Source organism: Phascolarctos cinereus, unplaced genomic scaffold (assembly GCF_003287225.1).
Source record: "Phascolarctos cinereus isolate Bilbo 61053 unplaced genomic scaffold, phaCin_HiC Scaffold_2;HRSCAF=192, whole genome shotgun sequence".
Lineage (NCBI taxonomy): Eukaryota > Metazoa > Chordata > Mammalia > Diprotodontia > Phascolarctidae > Phascolarctos > Phascolarctos cinereus.
The window spans coordinates 378227561-378243173 of NW_027555625.1; positions in this window are offsets into that span (position 1 = coordinate 378227561).

Below are 15613 nucleotides of genomic sequence, written 5' to 3' on the forward strand. Positions count from 1 at the left end.
ATGGCATATCCTCAGTATTTCTTAGGTCAATCCTTTCTTTTTTATTTCTATTACTCCTTACCCTCCAAGGTTGCTATGGGAAATTTCTTTATGTACGTATGAATGAATAAGTAAATAAGAAAGCATTGATAAATGTGCTTACCATGTGAAAAGCACTGTATTAAGCAATTGAAAATTTGACAAGAGAGTCCCTGCTCTCAAGGAGCTCACAGTCTAGTAGGAGACAATACATGTAGAAGGCTTCATCGTGAGTCAAATTGTAAGGCCCTAAAGTTCCTAGGGTACTGCAGCTAAACAGTTGTAATGTGTCTTCTTTAATGTTATTTCCACTGGCAAGAACTATATCTGTTTCTATTCTGAGGTATTATCTCACGCAAATCGGATTGGCTAATGTGACAGAAAAGGAAAATGACAAATTCTAGAGGAAATATGGGGAAAATAGGGATATTAATGTCCTTTTGTTGGAGTTATGGACTGCTTCAATGATTCTGGAGAACAATTTGGAGCTATGTCCAAAGGGCTATAAAACTGTGTATACCCTTTGACTCAGCGATTCCACTACTAGATCTGTATATCAAAGAGATCAAAGAAAATGATAAGGACCTATATGCACAAAAACATCGATAGCAGCTCTTTTTGTGGTGGCAAAGAATTGAAAACTGAAGGAATGTCCATCAATTGGAGGATGGTTGAACAAAATGTGGTACCTTATTGTAATTGAATACTCTTGTGCTATAAGACTTGATGAGGAGGATAGTTTCAGGAAAACCTGGGAAGACCTGTGTGAGATGATACAAAGTGAAGTGAGCAAGAACCAGGAGATCATTGTACATAGTAACAACAATATTGTAGTGATGATCAGTGGCAAACTCTGATCAACACAATGATCCAAGAAAATTCCAAAGGACTCATGATGAAAAATATTATCTGCCTCCAGAGAAAGAACTGATGAACTCTGAATGCAAATTGAAGTACAATTTTTCAACTTCATTTTCCTTGCTTTTTTTGCAACATGGCTAATATGGAAATATGTTTTGCATGATTTCACATGTGTAATTGATACAGTTCTTGCCTTCTTAGTGAGTGGGAGAGGGGTAAGAAGAAAAGAAAAAATGTACAAATCAAATTTTCAAAAGGATAAATGCAAAAAGTATATATATATATATACACACACACATATGTATGTATATACACATATACATATGTGTGTGTATATATGTATATATACACACACACACATACATATATATATACACATGTTTCTGCTATTGAACTAGATCTTTTTCTGCTGTTAAATAATTGGATAGCGCTAATAATTTTTGTGCTAAGAATGTGCTTTTCCAGTACCTGCTAAGGTGGCCAGGCCTGCAGCCATTGCCAGGTAGCAACAAGAACTGATTCCCTGGATGATGACTTGGAGGGAACAAATGGAAATGGGACTTACTTCTTCCTGGGCTTTTGGGCTCAAAATTCTGGCTGTCTTCTTCAGGATCTCAGGTGAGGTTGATAGCTGAGATTGCGCTAGTTTGATTTGCCTGGGACACGATACCTCTAGTCTCTCCCTCAGGGTACATCACTGCTTCAGTTTGGCTAATTTCAGCTATCCCCGAGAATTGAAGTTGGTAGGAACTTTAGGCTCTTTCTGTATAGGGGTTGTTTTTCTTATTGGTGGCTGTGAAGGCAAGACTAGAAGCAGGGTCAGTGGTCTGGTGGTCATTGCTATTTGCAGGGCTCAGGGCCTTGTACTGTCTCCAACTGGTACCAAGTGTATATGGTGGTAGGGGATTGACTCATTTGGCATATGTCAATTATTGTTTCTCCCTTAGGGAGCCTTGGTTTTTTTTTTTTTTTGCCAACTCGTCTTTATAAACCTTAAACAGTATATAATTATCAATTGTTGCTGTCATCATTCTTATGAATGTTGTTGCCGCTGTTTTTAATAACACCATCATGTAAGACCCTCATTGCTTTTCATTTAGACTATTAAAATAGACTTCTAATTAGACACTCGGCTTCTAAAATCTTTTTATCCAAACTCATCCCACACACTGTTGCCACATTAATCCTTGTAATGCCCAGTTTTGTTTATTTCTTTCCACTGTTTAAACAAATTAAACTTCTTGTCCACTGTGTATCAAATTAAGCCTAACATCTTTAGCTTGGAATTATATTTTCATCCTTGGGGAGCTCTGATCACCATGCCACAGCTGCCACTCCTACAACCACCATGAGTGAACTGTCAGGAGAAGACACACCAACACGGGCTTCAACCAGAAGATGCAGAAGAGCTGGAGCTATCCATGCTGCTCAGGACAGAGCTGGCATTTCCCTAACTTCCTGACCTTTATTTTATTCTCACTCTCTTGCTCTCAGGAGAGATGAACCTGTATTCTGAATTCTTTTTTTCCCCCCTGAAGTTTTTTATGCTTTCTGTATGCTTTTGATTCAATACAAAGTATTTTTTTCTAAGATAGTTGACTCATATCACTTGTCTCTGTATATAATTACTTAAACACAGCTGAGAGAGAGGCAATATATGATAAAATGAGGCAGAGAAGGGGGGAGGAAGGGAGGGAGCTCTCGTGGTACAATCCAATCCAGTAAATATTTATTACGTTCCTACTATGTGCCAGGCATTGTGCTAAGCACTGGGATGCAATTCATACAAAAAACCCCCCATAGTTTGTGCCCTTAAGGAGCTACAATTTAAAGCGCTGGGGGACAGCATGCACATAAAAGCAGGAAAGCCAAGGAGGAGGAGGTGGATGGGACACCAGAGAACACCCAGCATAGAAGCATAGTCTTCCATGGAGTTGAAAGTAGGAGGAGTAGCAAATGCAAGTTGGAGGGAGCTGAGAGTGCAGTTACTACCTTTTATAAAGGAAGGCATTGAAAGGAATTTGGCCCTGTGCCCTCCAGCCCTTCAATCAGAAGGGAGAAAAGGCCAAGGGAGACGGTATCAATAAAGATTTGAGTTAGCAACGTGATGGTGAGTTTAGAAGTGATGTACTTATTCTGAGAGGGGTATCTTGTTCCAAGGCAGAGCAGTAGATGTTAAGTAGAGTGAATTATGTAATGGATAGAGCATTGTTTCTGGAATCAGAAAGACCTGGGTTCATTTCTGGCCTCAGACATTTATAGGCTGTGTTAGCTAAATCACTTACTAGCACAATAGTACCTACAGAGTACACTTGCTAGAAGTATACATTCTTTTGCAAACTTGAAAATACTATATAAATGTCAATTGTTGTTTTTATTGTTATTCCTAGTGTAACATCAGATTACATGGACAGATTTTTCCTTCACATGTCTCTGTCCACCTCCAACCAGCACACACACTTTGTTCAGTCTTTCTGTCATGTCAGACTCTTTGTGACCACACTTGGGGTTTTCATGGCAAAGATACTGGAGTGGTTTGCCATTTCCTTCTCCAGCTCATTGTACAGATAGATGAAGAATTGAGGCAAACAGGTTTAAGTGACTTGCCCACAGTCACACATCTAAAAATGTCTGTAACCAAATTTGAACTTGCATCTTCCCAATTACAGATCCAGCACTGTCCACTGAGCTGCCTATCTGCCCATCCCCCCCAACTGACACCCCTATATCTACATACTATAGAAGGAAGAAATTTAATTGGAGAAGTATCATATTGGAAGTCAAAAGTGATAAAAATGCCACAGACTTTCACACAGACCTCTTTAAGAAAAAAAAAATATAGATTGGACTACTTGATTATAACAGGCAGCAAGAAATTATAGAGATACTGATGGGGTATTTCTTCCTGGACTCAGAAACATTCTCCTTGGCAGTTTCCCTCCAGTCCAAGGACCCTATCTCTGGCAATAACTCATGAGTGGCCCCAGTGAGGCAAACTATCTCTCCCTGTTACAAGAAAAAGCTAACCTCTGTAGAATTTCCATTGTATAAACAGGACTATCTTGTACCAGCAGAACTATCAAATACTGATACCCACAGTTACCATATACAATCCAGAGGTCAAGCTAAAGATGTTAACTCCTGAAGCTATCTTGTTTCAGACAGAACAAACCAAAAACACATCCCTTAGGAAACCCCCCTCCCCACTTTCCAGTAGGGAATGATGCCTGTGTCCAAGGTTGTATGTTACTACCTAATTAACATACTTGGCACATGATCCACTGCTTTTCCTATATAAGCTTTAAGGATCTTTGCCTGCTGTGACAAGTTCCTTAAGAATCCTTCCCCACTGTATATAGTAACAATAAATGTTTGCCACCTTGACTTAAAGAATGTTTGAGTTTGTGAATTCATTCCAGAGGACTTCATCCCGTACTCCAGTCTTTGAGGGGTCTCTGAACCTCTCAGACCACAACAACACCTATGCTAGACCACCATGTGGCATACTATGAAAGAGAGGCTGCCAGGAAGGGGTAAGAGGACACCTGATTATCTCTTGCATGTGCATTTTCATCTACTATACGCACTCTTTAATCCAGTGACTATGGCTTCCTGGCTCTTTCATGAATAAGACTCTGGGAATTTTCTCTTGGCTATCCTCCTTTCCTGGAATGCTCTCCCTCCTCATCTTCACCTACTGACTTCAATGACTTTCATTTAAGTCCCAAATAAAATCCCATCTTTACTGGAAGCTTTCTCCAACAACTCCTAATCCTAGTGCCTTCCCTCTGCTACTTATTTTCTAAAGACTAGCCTTAATCCAAGTCACTCTACTTCCAGTTGGTCACTGTTTGGGACCTGATTGACTTAGAATGAATGTAAATAACAATTGTTTCTATTTTCCACTCCCAGATCTATTTTTTTAGAGATCATTCTTTGCCTTATTTTTTAATTAAGTCTTAATCACTGAATGGGCACTGCCTCAGTAAAACTGAGACCTGTTAAAGACATCTTTAAAAGGTTAAGGTCCCCCACTGGGCCATCTACAGTAGTCTTGATCCATATTTGACCACTGGACCCAGATGGTTCCAGAGGAGAAAGTAAGGCTGGTGACTTTGCACAGCCCTCCCTCACTTAAATCCAATTTACTTGCATGTCATGTTATCACCTCCCGATGTCATGGGCCCCTTCAAGAAGGAAGGGAACACAGCAGCAATTTATGCTGTATGAAGCTTGTTTTGTTACATATCTCTTTGCCATTTGTCCTCCCATTCCATTGTAAACTCCTTGAGGGCAGAGACAGTTTTTTTTAAACATTTTTTTTCTATCCCCAGAGGTTAGCACAGTACCTGGCACTAGATAAATGTTTATTGATTGCTTGATTGCCAGGGGTTCAAGGTCATGGTCACCTAGGTTGCTGGAGATCTTACTTGACAGAATCAGTACTTGTTGCTAAGTTCAGATTCCAGAGAGAAAATAAGGATGGCTCCTGTCCCTGACATCTCTAATGAATGGTTTATGAACCATCTTAAGTATAGTACAAGAGTAAATTCCATTTTTCTATGACTGATATTGGCAGAGGAGAAATAGAGAAAACAAATGGCAGCCCAATGCCTTCTAGGACCATTTGTTCTTTGGAAAAGTAAATGCATGCAAAGAGCTCTTAATGGACCAGAAGCACAGGGGCCAAACGGGGAGATGGCTGACCCTGTTTATTCTGAAATGTGTAAATCCAATTGAGAAGTCTGAATATTGTCTTTTATTGACTTTCTATTTCACAGAGTAAGCGTATTTTCAACTGTAGTGTGAATGCTTCCTTTTGGATCACATAAAGTAGGGAAAGAGATAAATGTGTTAATGGGAAATTAGACATTAGCTATTTCTTAGCTATATTTGGTAATTTTATTAGAGTGAATTTCAGGTGTGGACAAAATTAATGATCCAGACATTAAGAAATGTGGAATTGGTATGAACATGTTTTCATTTTAAAACTACAAAGAAAGCTGACTGGGACTCAGAGCAAGGTAGGGGTGGAGGGAGGAAGGCAAGTATTTGCTACAGCTATGGCAATTTCTTAAATTATCTACAGATATTGACTTCACTAGCCCTTTGCCCCAGGACTAGGTTTCTCCCTTCTGATGAAGCAGATTTTACCTTATCCATCTTTATCAATGGAGATCAAAATTCTCATTTATTCATCACTATCTTCATCATCACATTTTAAATTGTTGTTATTATCTCTCTTTTGCCATCTTCCCTCCTCTACCTCTTATTTACCTCTTTGTGGATTTATTGTGTCCTCCACATTAGAATGTAAACTTCTTAAAGAAAGAGATTGTTTAGTTTTTGACTTTATGTCCCTAGTGCCTAGCATAGGGTCTGACTTCACTTAAAGAAATAATTTGAAGATTGAAGTTCTATGCATAACAGGCCATTTCTTCCTAGGGAAATGTTAATATCAATTTGCTTTTTCTAAGCCAAGTTGGGTCAGTGGCAGACCCACCAATCTGGTAAAAGGAAATTCTACAGAGACAAATCTAGAGCTCTATCAAGACTAGCTAAAACAGAGTAATAGAAACATTGGGAAATAGCAACCTCTGCTTAGCAGAGAAGGAAAAGGGAGCAAGAAAACATTTTATCTAGAATTTTAACAGAAAAATGCAGAGAATCTAGGAGATATATTAAGGAAAAAGTGTGAGAGGAGAAGGCAGATGAAGCAAATTGGAATGAGGATGTAGTAGAAAGAATCAGCCTGAGTCAGAAGTCAGCAGACTTATGTTTGTAACCTGCTCCTGCCATTTACTCACAGAATAATTTTTACTAAGTCACTTCATCTGCCTGAGCCTCAGTTTCCTCATCTGTGAAATAAGGAAGTGGGAAGCACTGATCACTACGATCCCTTCCTGCTCTAAAATTATATGGTTCTGTGATGGCAATGTGTGTGATTAATGGTGAAATCTGACACAATGTTGGCTAGAAATTGATCTAAGGGCTTCTTAAGATCAAAAACATCTACAGCCCTGTTAAGCTAAATCATATTTCCCATAATCAGCCCTAATCAGTTTGGAAAATGAACTTTGCTTGAAGCTTTAATATGGGGTTTCAGCTGCTAATGGAAATAACAGAAATCTTCCATATGCAAAGTTTCCCAAATGCACACCCTTTGTTCTTTGAAATGCAAAACGTGATGCTGTCTTTTTATTAGTAGTACTTCACTTCTGACATATCTCCTAAGAGCACTGTGGATAGCCATCTAAGGAGCGAATTGTAATGTGGATTCTGGGCAGCACGAGATCAGAATTAGCTGCCTGTCTAGTACCTTTCTATTTATCTATAAATGTCAGCACTCTCTTCTGGAAGGTTTGATAGGGAGGCTTCTGTCATTTCAAGCCACAGAATTAACAGAGTGCCAGGCTGTATGGGAAGAGTAATTGAATCACCTTGCATGACAATGAAAGTGGAATATGCTCATGGAAGGTCAAAGGAAGTAACGAGTATAACATTGTACAACAGCAGTGATAACTGGCTTGCTCATTTCTAGATAAGCCTTTTGAAAAACATCTACCTAAATGCCTTCTGACTACAACATATAATACCCCTGGCAAGCAGAGACCAGACAATAAGCTGCAAAACCAACAGAGTTGAGCTAGGTTTGTCTTATTGTCAAATTCACAATTGACAACCTCCACAAATAAATGGTAGCGTCAAACAACATCTGTTAAGTGACACTATCTGCTTTGATAAACCAGGTTACTTTTCATGCTGGAATGTTTTCTGATAGAAATAAGCAAGGCAGGTAAGGAACTTGGGGCAGCCATTCTTCTTCAATTAGAGAGCAGTGTAGGTGAGGAATAAAAATGAAGGAGTCCTTCTTGATTTCCCAAGGCAGATTGATTTGGAAAGCTACCTAATCAGCCAATATAAGCAAAAAGGGGGAAAAAAGGAAAGAAAGAAAGACATGATCAGGAAGTGAAATTACCCAAATAAGAAAAGTCAATACCATGATCAAAATGGTTATCTTAATAGTAGCAATAAGATTAAATTATGTTTATATAGTTTATTGTGGTCACAAAGCACATACATTCATGTAAACGAAAAGTAAAATTAATAAATATGTATTTATATGTTACATATGATATACATGTATTTGTGTGTATATATACATACACATGTACATACAGTAAAATCAATAAGCATTTATAATCTGCCGAGTACTAGGATAGGCACCAGTAATACAAAGACAAAACTGAAAAAACAAATGAGATCTTTTTTTTTTCCTGGGGAGAGGGGAAGACCTGTGATTTCATTAATTTAGGGAACTCCTATGGTATCAACCTTCTCTGCCTATTCATATCAAAAACATTTCTCTGACTTAGAGTCTTAAAGAGTTGCTGGAGGCATTGAAAGATTAAGTAAGTGGGACCACTGGTTGGCACAGGGGATAGAGCACCAGCGTTGGAATTAAGAGAACTTGAGCTCAAATCTGGCCTTAGATACATAACACTCTCTAGCTACGTGACTCTGGGCAAGCCACTTAACCCCAATTCACACACACACACACACACACACACACACACACACACACACACACATACACACACAATTAAGTGACTCACTCAAAATCACACAGCTAATATATGTCAAAGATAGGATATGGACTTGCATCTTCCTGTCTCCAGGGCTGGCCCTATTTCCATTACACCACCTTGTCTTTTAATCTCATAGTCATGGTCTCATTCTCTCCCTTTTTGCTAATAAATAAACTGAGTTCAGTGAGGTTAAAACTTGTTTAAAGTTAGACAAGGAAGAAGGATCAGAATTGGAACTTGAACATGCATGTTTTGACTCCAAATCCAAGGTACTTGTCATTTAACCAGGGTATTCTGAAAAGCACCAGCAATTTTTGGATAATGGTCAGGTCAATACATAACAAACTATTTTTAATTTTAGGTTATACTCACTATCTGAACTTCTCTGCATCCTTCCAGTAGCCTTCCCACCCTGGAGTGTTGCCCATCTAATCCTGTTATCCTGTTGTGTTGATTCCTAGCCTGGATTTCCATTTTACAAGGGGTCCACACCATTCTTCCTTCACCACAGCTCCACTCTTTCTGCAGACTTCTCTACTTCCTTTCAAGTAGCCTTGCACTCACTTGCATATTCCTTCTCCCATCCCTTTTGCAGCTCCTATTTACAAGCTGTCATTCCCCATTAGAATATAAATTCCATCAATACAGTGGTTGTCTTACTTGCCAGTATTTGTAATAAACACTCAAAAGTTTTATCTATCATATTAATAATACGTGGCATTTGTATAGCACTTCAAGGCTTGCAAAACATTTTACAAATATTACATCATTGGATTCTCAACCTAGGAACTAGGTACTATTATCCCCATTTTGCAGAAAAGAAAACTGAGGTAAACAGGTTGATTGACTTTCTCAGGGTCACACAGCTCTCACACAGTGAGAGTTTTGAAAAGATTTGAAAGGAAGTCTTCTCAAATCCAGGTCCAATTCTCCATCCCCTAGGGCCATCTATCATCTAACTAACTAGCTATGTATTATTGATTGATTTATCTGTAATTTCTTCCCATGAGATAGGTATTTATTTTTCAAGTATGAGGGTAGAGGAGAAGAGAGAAGAAGAGAGAGAGAGAGAGAGAGGGAGAGAGAGGCAGACAGACAGGCACAGAGAGAAAGAGAGATAAGAAATGTGGATGGAAAGAGAAGGGAAGGGAGAGAGATTCATTATTATTATTATCATATTGTACTTGTCACCATGTGGTGAGTTTTTCTTTTTCTTTTTTTTTAATTTTTTAAAAAAAATTTTCCATATGCTTTTGAGTTGAAAATTTTTCTCCCTTTTCCTCCCCCCCACCCTCCCCAAGATGGCTCACAATCTGATATAGGCTTTACATTTACATACCCATAAAACATATTTTCACATTAGTGAAGTTGTAAGTAAAAATTAAAACCAATAGAAGGAACCATCAGACAGATGAAACAAAACTCAACAGAAGGCAAAAATAAGTGATAGTGATTCGACTTCCATAGTTCTTTCTTTGGATGTGAACAGTATTTTCCATCCTGAGGCCTCTGGAGATGTCTTAGATCCTCGTAATGCTGAGAAGAGTTCATTTTAACAGTCTTAGTCATTGTATAACATGGCTGTTATTGTGTACAAAGTCCTCTTGGTTCTTCTCACTTCACTCAGTATCAGACCATATTAGTCTTTCCAGGTTTTTCTGAAGTCAGCCTGTTCATCATTTCTTATAGCACAATAGTATTCCATTACATTCATATACCACAACTTGCTCAGCCATTCCCCAATGGATGCGAATCCCCTCAATTTCCAATTCTTTGCCACCCATGTGGTGAGTTTTTCTGCAAGGACACCTCTCATTTGCAGATGAGCAAAGGAATATTTAGAATATTCTCTTGACTGCTGGAAAGACATTTCTTTTCTATCTCACTTCCAACCTGTAGCACAGACAAAAAAAATAGTAAGAATATTGTATTTTCTTTTTTTATATATATGTTAAGCGTTTTCTGAATTAAATCTTCTCAGTCTCTTTTCTCTGCCCCTGCTTCTTCTATAACCTTTGCCAGTAAAATTTCTTAGATTTTATTGTCTGATATCCTCATTTTTGTGTGAATTTCCCAGGTCATCTATATATTTGTTCTAGCTAATCTATTCTTTGTCCCAATCTTAACAGTAGAGCTGAGCCAACATTTTATAGATTATTAATATATCCCTAAAAGACATAAGGGGGAGGGGAAGTAACACATAACTACGTTTCCCAGCATTTGAAGTCCATGTAGATTGATTCTCCTCTGATTCAAAAAGTATTCAGAAGTAAAGGGGACAGAAATGAGTACTTGCGATTAGTGTTTTGATAACATCTTTCCCAACTATACTTCCCTAAAATTGAGTCTAGCCCTTCAAAGTATGGAAAAATTGAAGTCAATAGGTATTTAATTAAGAATACAACCTCGGGTAGAGCCAAGATGGCAGCATATGGGCCTGGGCCCATCTGAACTTTCTTAACATTCCCTTCCAAACAACTTTAAAATAATGCCTCAAATTAAATTTTGGACTAGCAGACCCAAGAAAAGGTCAGAGGGAGACTTTTTTCTTTTCCAGCCATAGACAACTTAGGAGGTACACAAGAAAGACTAACACTGAGTGGGTGAAGCCCTGGAGAGTGACAGAAACAGCATCAGGAGGCCTTAGAGACAGTTTTGATGACAGCAACAGTAACTTTAGGAGCTCTCAGCCCAGAGAAGAGAAGGAGGGAAGATGAGTGTTTAGAAAGAGGATAGCGGGGACCCTTTGCTGACATTTGGTATGGCTGTCACTGATTGTTAACTCTGGTGCCTGTAATCAATTCTGGGTCACAGTTCCAGGATGAAGTGGAGCACTTGGAATTGCTCACAAGGCAGCAGTAACCCTGATCACATTTCCATGGCCAATAGAAGTGCTAGCACTTATGGTTGCAGAAAAGTAGGACATTTGATGGCAGTTCCAGGACCAAGAGGAGCACTAGTACTTGCTGCTACAGGATAACAGGGGATATTCCTGGGTAAAGACAAGAGTGTGGACCAAGAGAGCGGTGATAACACTTTTCTCACAATCACAACAACTTGGAAGCATGGAAAACTTGCAAACTCCTAGAACTAGCTCTGAAAACAGCAGCACAAAAAAATCCTGATGCTTGGCACAGCGCCTACCCACCTCCAGTTGAACAGAGACCAATATTAATATAAATTTCAAAATCAAGGAATAGGCTAGGAAAATGAGGGAATAAAAACATAAATAACTTGACCATAAGAAGCGACCACTGTGGTAGGGAAAACTAAGACATGAATGTTTTAAAAATAGCTTCAAGCAAAGACTGAAAGTGCTAATTGAATGAAAGGGCAAAGAATTTCTAGAAGAGTCAAAGAAAGAGATGAAAGTGGTAAAGGAAAAATTTGGAGAAATAAATGAAAGTGATACAAGAAAAATATAAATGATAATTAATAAATTAGTAAAAGAGGCACAAAAATGCTGAAGAAAATATGACATTAAAAAACAGAATTTGCCTAATAGTAAAAGAGGTTCAAAAATTCACTGAAGAAAAGAACATTTTTTTTTTTGTAAAGCAATTGGGGTTAAGTGATTTGCCCAGAGTCATGCAGCTAGTAAGTATTATGTGTCTAAGGCTGGATTTAAACTCAGGTACTCCTGACTCCAGATCCAGTGCTCTAACACCGCATCACCTAGCTGCCCCAAGAACTTCTTAAAAGTAGAATTGGCTAAAGGGAAATGGTAAAAAAAAGCTCACTAAATAAAATACTTACTTAAAAATTACAGTTGGGTAAGTGGAAGCTAATGACTTCACAAAACAATAAAACAAAGCTAAAAGAATAAAAAAAATAAAATGTGAAATATTTCATCAGAAAAAAACCAATTGATCGGGAGAATAGGTTAAGGAGAGTTAATTTATGAATTATTGGACTACCAGAAAGTCATGATCAATGAAAGAGCTTAGACATCATATTTCAAGAAATTATAAAACTTCCCTGATATCTCAGATCCAGAGGGTAAAATAGAAATGGAAGGAATCTTTTGCCTCCTAAAAGAAGATCTGAAAGTGAAAATCCCAGCAATATTGATGCCAAATTCTAGAGCTCCCATGTCAAGGAGAAAATATTACAAGCAGACAGGAAGAAAAAAATCAAATGTTATGGTGCCACAGTCAACATCACACAAAGCAGCAGCTTTCACTTTAAAAGATCAGAGGACAGGATGGGGAACCTGGGGCTTAAAGGCCACATGTGGCCCTCTAGGTCCTCAAGTGTGGCCCTTCGACTTAATCCAAACTTCAATTCAGTCAAAGGGCTACACTTCAGGACCTAGAGGGTCACATGTGACCTTGAGGCTGCAGGTTTCCCACCCCTGGAGAATATGATATTCTGGAAGGCAAAGGAGCTAAGGTTACAACCAAGCAAAACTGAGTATAATTCTTCAAGGGGGGAATTTATGACCAATGAAATAGAGGACTTATAAACATTCCTGATGAAAAGACTATAGTGGAATAGAAAATTTTACATTCAAACAGAAGACTTGAGAAGTATAGAAAAGGAGTAAACATAAGGGATTCAAGGGTGTTAAACCATTTACATTCTTATATGGGAAGATGATACATGTAACTTCTAAGAACTTTATCATTATTAGTCAGTAAGGGATCTGCATATACAGCGTGCAAGGGTGTGAATCAATTATATTGGAATGATCTCTAAAAAAATGTAGAGGTGAGAAAGAGGAGTACACTAGGACAAAAAGGAACGAAGAGGTAGAAAGGAGAAATTTTTCTCACATAAAGGAGGGGCATAAGGAAGAAGATTGATAGTGGAGGGGAAATGGGGTGGGGCAATGCTTGGGCCTCTCATCTTAATTAGTTGGAAGAGGGAAGAATATATATACACACTCATTTGGGTACAGACATTTATCTTACCCAATAGGGAGACAGGAGGGGCAGGTGATAAGAGGTGTGGGAGGATGATTATAAGGGGGGGAATTAATTGGGGGATGCAGTGATCAAAAGCAAGACAGAATTTTGAGGAGGGACAGGTTGAAAAGAGAGAGAAGGATAAATGGGGAAAATGGGATGGAAGGAAATTCAGAGTTAGTTATCATCATAATTATGAATGTGAATGGGATGAGCTAACTTACAGTACAGAAGTGGGTAGCAGAATGGATTATAAACCACAATCCAACAATATGTTGCGCACAAGAGACACACTTGAAATAAACTGTTGGTAGGGCACTGAGCTGATCCAATCATTCTAGGGAACAATTTCAAACTATGCTCAGAGCTATAAAACTGTGCATTACCTTTGACCTAACAATATCACTACTAGGTTTGTACCCCGAAGAAATCAAAGAAAAAAGAAAAGGACCTATATGTGTAATATATAACACACATATAATAATATGTGTAATATATAACATAGATATAATAATACACATAATAAATACCACACACAAACACATACACACATATGTATATATGTGTGTGTATATATATACATATATATACATATATATACACACACACATACATGCATACATATGCATACATGCATAGATATATATTTATAGAAGCTTTTCTTTTGGTAGCAAAAAATCTGAAATTGAGGGAATGCTCAATAATCAGGGAATGCCTGAACAAGCTCTGGCATATCATTGTGATGGAGTACAATGTGTTATGAGCAATGAAGAGGGGAGTGGCTTCAGAGAAAAAAAGTTACAAGAACTATATGAACTGATGAGAACCAGGAGATCATTGTGCCCAGAAACAGCAATGCTGTAATGTTCAACCATAAAAGACTTGTCTACTCTGATTAATATAGCAATCCAAGATAATTCCAATGGTCTCAAGATCAAAAAATGCTATCTACCTCCAGAGAGAAAGCTGAAAAACTTTGAATGTAAATTGAAGTGTGTGTGTATATATACATACATACATACATACATGTATATGTACATATACACATACATAGATATACACGCATACACATATGCATGCATATCTGTGCATACACATAGATGTACACATATGTGTGTATATTTATGTATGCACACATATGTCCATATATGTGTATGAATCTGCTTTTTTGCAATATATCATATTGTTTGTCTTCTCAGTGGGTGGGGAAGAAAGAGGGAGGGAAAGAATCTAGAATTAAATTTTAAAAATAAAAGAATGTTAAAGATAGATGATAAAAAAAATTAAAATATTAATAAAAATTAAAAAAAAACCTTTCACAACCAATGGTACAAATTTATAAACCTATCTGAAACATAAAAATGGATGTCAACTGTATGAAGACGAGATGGACAAGATGCCACAGCATCTGGGTTACAATTCAAATTAAAGATTTTGCCTCAGACCTAAACTGTTGTGGATGTGAATATATTTTGAATCTTTTGGGTCATGAAATATGGGCTTTATAGCCTCATACAGCAGCTTGAGAATAATCATTGTAAAACATTATTACAAATTGTTTTATAATTAAATTTGGTTTAGCAGAGAAAGGATATATATATGTATATATGTGTGTATATATATATATATATATATATAGCCACTGAACCAACCTCTGTTAGGGTGATTCAAGGTTTTTTAAACCTCCTTTTTAGGTTTATGCATAATCAATAGAGCTAATCATCATCTTTGAGCATCCTCTCCAGCACTGGCTATATTATATATGTACATATACATACATACATACATACATACATACATGCATACATACAGATATTACATACCTGACCCTATCACTCCACCCCCGAACTCTCACTCCCAATCAGTACTGGGTAGGATATTTCTTGGTCCCCATTCCCACATTAATCTCTTCCATTCATGGCTAACACTAACTGGCATCCCTGTTTCAAGTCTTTCTGCGCTTCAGTGTTTTCTCGCCATAGTGCCAAAGTAATTTTCATTAAGTGTAGATATCACCGTGTCACTCTTCTATTCTCCAAACTCTCGTGCTGCCTTTTGCCTCTAAAATAAATAGATGAATAAACAAACAAACAAACAAACAAATAAATGAATGAATGAATGAATAAATGAATGTATAAATAAATAAATAAATGAATGAATGAATAAATAAATAAATAAGTAAGTAAGTAAGTAAATAAATAAATAAATAAATAGGTAGATAGATAGATAGATAGATAG